A 5,571-nucleotide genomic window follows, 5' to 3' on the forward strand; every position below is an offset into this window, starting at 1 on the left:
AAAAAAAAAAAAAAAAAAAATCAGATGTTTATATGTGAATAGCTTGACTATTGAATCATTGATGTAACACTCTAAGCACCTACTATATGCCTCGTACTCTGCTAGATCCTGGGGATACAGCATTTCTTACAAGAGACACAGGCTCTACCCTCACAGAGCTGAGAGTTAGGAGACACAGAGAGATATAAAAAATCCATTATAATTGGATGAGGGCTTTGAAGGAAAAGCGAAGGCTGCACAGGAACATTTAGCAGACACCGATTCCGATTCTCCTAACTGGATCTTCTGGATCAGAAAAGCCTTCTCTGAGGAAGGGACATTTAGGCTAAAACTGGAGGGATGATGGAGAGTTTACTAGAAGAGAAGCTTTGGGGCGATGCTTAGTTTCAGATTTTTCGTTGTTGTTGTTTTTTTCTTTTGAGACAGGGTTTTGCTCTGTCACCCAGGCTGAAGTGCAATGGTGCAATCACGGCTTATGATAGCCTTGACCTCCCAGGGCTCAGGTGATCCTCCCACCTCAGCCTTCTGAGTAGCTGGGACTACAGGCGTGCACCACCATGTCCAGCTAGTTTCTTGTATTTTTTGTAGAAATGGGGTTTTTGCCATGTTGCTCAGACCGGTCTTGAACTCCTGGCCTCAAATGATCCACCCACCTGGCCTCCTAAAGTGCTGGGATTACAGGAGTGAGCCACTGTGCCCTGTCAGTTTCAGATTTTTCAATGTACCATCTCTCCAATAAGAACTCTCTGGGTTCTTGGGTTTCTGTAATGCTTGTCACCAAGAAGTTTCCTGGAGACCAACCTCACACAGACGACAAGTATCTTTCTCTTAATTCAATCTGAATACCAAAGAGAGTGGGACCTAAATACCAGGCCAAAGTCAGTGATAAAAGAGATGGCATTTTAATCTCTTGCTTTTTCTTTTCTTTCAAAAGTTCTTATTGGCATACAGGGAATAATAGAATTCTCTAAGGGTCCAATAAGTTTTTTTAAAAATAAGGTTGGAAGAAATTGTAAAGAGGCAAAATGGTTGGCTGAAAGTTTGTCATTAACAGTTCAATAGCATGTTATATATTTTTATCTGTTTCCATGCCCTCATTTCTAAAAATTATCCAGTTTTTTAGAGTTACAGCAATTTTCCATCATCCTTAATGTCTGCATTATCCCATCAAAAAAGTTTGCAAGTAATATCTCCTGCCTCAATACACACACACACACACACACACACATAAATTTTCCATCTCCACTAGATTGTAAACTTAACAAAGGAGGGCCCAGTTCTGTTTTATTCCCTAATGCATATTCTCAGGGGTTCTTACAACATCATAGGTCCTCAACAAGTATTTCCTAACTAAACCCCTCTCTTGGCCCCAGCTTCTGAAATCTCCGTCACTCAGCTATGATACAGCCCTTTTCTTAATGCATATGAAATAATGTGGCTTTGGGAGCCGGACAGACCTAGGTTTAAATCCTGGCTCTGCTGTTTAATAAAATATGAATTTAGGACAATTACAGAAACACTCCAAATGTCAGTGTCCACATGTGTACAATGGGAATAATAATATACTCAGTGATGTTAAAAGATGCAAAAGTATTATATACACATGTGGCATGTAAAAACACTGTCATGGTGCCCAGGTTGTTAGCTCCTGTTTACAAATAAACACAGTATAGCCCACTGAGGATAAGTACCTTCTCCAAGGGACCAACTTCACCAGCTTCATATGCTTGATTTTAAGGAAGGCGAAAAGAGTAAATAGTGGAATTGCTAAGACTGGGACTGAATCCCTGATTTCTTAGATCAGCACAAAGTCTCACCCCTCTGAGAAAGATCTAAAAATCAAATTGTATAGGATAATATAAAATAAACCCAGCAATGCATCTCAAACTTTAATGTGCATCCAAATCACCTGGGATTTTGTTACAATGCAGACTCAGATTCACTGGGGTGAGGCCTGAGATTGCATTTCTAAGAAGCTCCCACGTGCTCCCCCATGCTCCTGTTGTCTGCAGACTTCTACCTTGGGTAGCAGAGGTTTAAAGCACTATGCAAACTATTGGTTATTATCACTCCAAGGGCCACACTGTTGTAATGATAGTGTAGAAGCATCTCATTTCTGTGCTCCATGCAGTGATTTCCCCCAAGTACTGTGATTTTCTCTTGATGTCTTTTAAATGCTGCAAAAATCATTCTTTGACTCCAATAATGATTGTGATAAATCCATCTGAATAAGGATCCCCACGCTTCTGCTAGGCAGTGCCTTGAAGCTCAGCACCATATTGTTTGTAGTTGCCTTAGTTTTTCTCCTCTCCAATCTGTTGTCAAGTCAGTGAACCAGACTCACATCAAAGTCAATTTGAATTCATTTGGTACAATTTCAACAGATTCTGTTTCAAAAGGCTCTGCTAACTTCAAAAATAATATTCATTACCTGGTCGTTGAAGGAAACTGCTCTCAGGATATTGTACCCCGCCATCCCTTAATTTGGTAATTCTATCAGGAAAAGCAATTAAGTTTGTCTGACATGACTTGTTTTTATAAATCCATGATGCTTACTGCTCTTAATTTAATTCTCCTCTTACCACTTATAATTTCATTCTCATCTGACAGTTCATATTTTCTCTCTGAATGATTTTTCCCCCTTTATGTTACTAATCACAGAAAATACAGTGAATAACATCAGCCTTTGGGTAGGAAAGAGACTGGAAAGTGACGGGTAGCACACAGGCTTCCCTCAGGGAGAGCAGGAATTTTGTTGCTTATAGTTTCCACATACCCTAGAGCTGTCCTTAGCACACAAATGATGCTCAATAAATACTTAGTATCAGGCACCATGCCAGGCACTGTGGAGACAAAGACTCTGACCCAGGCCTTTCCCCACCCATCATACTAATGGGAAGGCAGACATTTAAAGAAATCATTACAAAGCAATCTAGGAAACAAAAAAAAAATGATACTATGACAGGATTTCTGGAGGCTGGACCTTACAATTTTATTTTGTTTTCGATGCTGGAAAAACTTCCATTTAAAATGCTGTCAGCGGTTTCTACCTTATTGATTGGAGATCTGGATTAACTGTGATAATGTACAAGTAGCAGTAGCACAGATGACCAGCTGGTCAGCCATCCTGGAAAACCTGAGGTCAGGAAAGGTGATGGGTGACAGAAGTCACTTGGTGAGGTCTCAAAAGATGAGCTGGGATTAGAGACAAGGAGGCATGAACACATTGCATACAGAGGAGCGTGTGCAACTCCATAAATGCATGAAACTGTTTGGTGTGTTCAGGAAGCGGTAGGCATTTGCTCCAGCTAGAATATAGGGCTGAAATGGGGAAACAGTCAAAGACGGCTTCAACTGCAGATAAGAGCCCGATCCTGGAGGACTTTGTATGCAGGGCATAGAAACTCAATCAATGGGCAATAGGGAGCCACTGAAGGGTTTGTAAGCAGGGAACAGAGATCATAAGATGTGTGCTATGAGAAAAATTAATAGTGATTGAAGGAATTTCAGGTATGGGTTTAATGGGGATAAGACTGGAAGCATGAGAACAGGAGAGAATTCCTGACAGTATAGGTGAATGGTAACACGGGTTTGGAGCAACTGCTAATAGCAGGAACAGCTGTCATGTACGCTGTAGGTACCATGTGCCAGGCACAGGGCCAACACCTTGCAAGCATTATCTTACTGAACTCAGAGGCCAAGGGCAAGAGTGGAGAAGGGGTTTGAAAGACATAAAGGAGGCAGGGTCAATATCCCCAGTGGCTGACTGGATGTGGAAAGGTGAGGGAGACAAAGGAATGGAGGATTATTTCCCTGTCTTGTGACTTGTAAATGGCAATGTCTTTTATCACTTTAGAAATGATTTGATGTGAAATATTTTTGGGTTGGTGGAATATCATGAGTTCAATTTTAGACAGGGTGAGTTTGAGGGGTTTGTGAGACCTCCAGGTAAAAATGAACAGCTGTATAAATGAGTCAGGAGCTCAGAGTTTTTGGGAGGAGATGGGTTCAGAAATTCTCCCATATACAAATGGAGATAGAAATGGTGGGCATGGGGGAAAGACGGTGCAGATGAAAAAACCCCAAAAGCAGAGATAGAAAACGTCAATAGTCAACAGGTGGGCAAAGAATAAGGAAAAAGCTTTAGAAGGAATCTTAGAAAGGTAGGATGAGAACCAGAAGAGGAGAGTGTCAGGACAGCCAAAGGAAATGAAAGATTAATAAAGAATGGAATGGTCAACATTGTCCAGTGCTGCTCAAGATATATTCATTAAGTTTATTTTGGGAATAAAGGTGTCATTTATTCATTCAGCGTGTGGGGTCCTTACTGAAAACTTTCTTGCCCATCAGAATACGGCAAGAAGCCAGACTAAACTTTGTTTGCAGACAAGTTTATCCACTAACGTCTATAAAATTCAAGAAGTGTAAAACAAGTCAGCAGCATTGTGTAGATGCCAGAAATTCACCTTAGAAGTACAATATCTATATCAAGAGAGGTGAGTATTCTCAGGAGTCTTCTTTGCTGATTAGGCTGCACCTGGGGTTCAGGTATGAGCATTATGCTTTGGAAAGCATATATATTAATCAGCCATGATCATCAGAGGAAGACAATGAGGCAATGATGATGAAAAAACTTGAATCTGTATCACGGAGGCAATGGCTGAAAGCAGATCTTCCCAGTCCATGTGCCTTGGCATCCTGGTGTGCTCTTAACAGTTGAGAGCTTTGTCTAGAGCTGCTGGATCCCTCAGCCCTTCAGCAGGACCTGGGACAACCAAAGACCCCATGCCAGCCAGCTCTGGCCCAGATGGCCTTAGTAGGTGTTCTGCAAAGCAATTTCCAAGCATAGTGGGGTCTGAGGATGCCCTTCATGGTTCCCCAAGGGGAAAGCACCTGCTCTGCTTGGATGTACTGATCATGGACAAGAAGATGCTCTACCACCTGAGACATGTACCTTCGCAAACAGTCCTGCCCATCTTGAAAGTGGGGCCAAGGAGCTGTTGCTGAAGTAGTTCATATTCCAGGGGCCCAGAGAGCATAGTGTGTCACCATAGGTGTTGCTATGGGTGAGGGTGGGGAAAGGAAACTGGGCAGAAATGTGATTCTGGTGCTGTCCAGAGTCTCTTTCTTCACATATATCAAATATCTCTCTCCATGTTGCAGGACAAATCCCCTTAGAAACCCAGCTCTTTCCCCACTTTCTGGTGTGTGGTTTTCAGAATAACTGCAGAATATGTGGGGAATACAACATCTTGAGATAAGGAGTAACTGTCCAAAACAGACTGGGTTCTGTTAATGTCCCCATTAAAATAGGGTGTCCTGCAACATTTTAGCTCAGCAGGATCTATTGCCTCTGGGTATAAAACCCAGAATCAACTGCTTTTGGAGTCCCTCAGTTGTAATGTGATATGGAGACCATGCAGACAAGATCTCCTCCATCCTGTGCAGATTTCCTAAGTCTTGGGGGACTGGTTCACCATGAATGCTAGGCTTAGGCTCTTGCTGCCTATCTGTAAGTAATAAAGTTGCTTTGCATAGTGGGCCCAGTGGCTCATGCCTGTAATCCCAGCT

This window comes from Colobus angolensis, unplaced genomic scaffold, assembly GCF_000951035.1.
Source record: "Colobus angolensis palliatus isolate OR3802 unplaced genomic scaffold, Cang.pa_1.0 Scaffold29, whole genome shotgun sequence".
Taxonomy (NCBI): Eukaryota; Metazoa; Chordata; class Mammalia; order Primates; family Cercopithecidae; genus Colobus; species Colobus angolensis.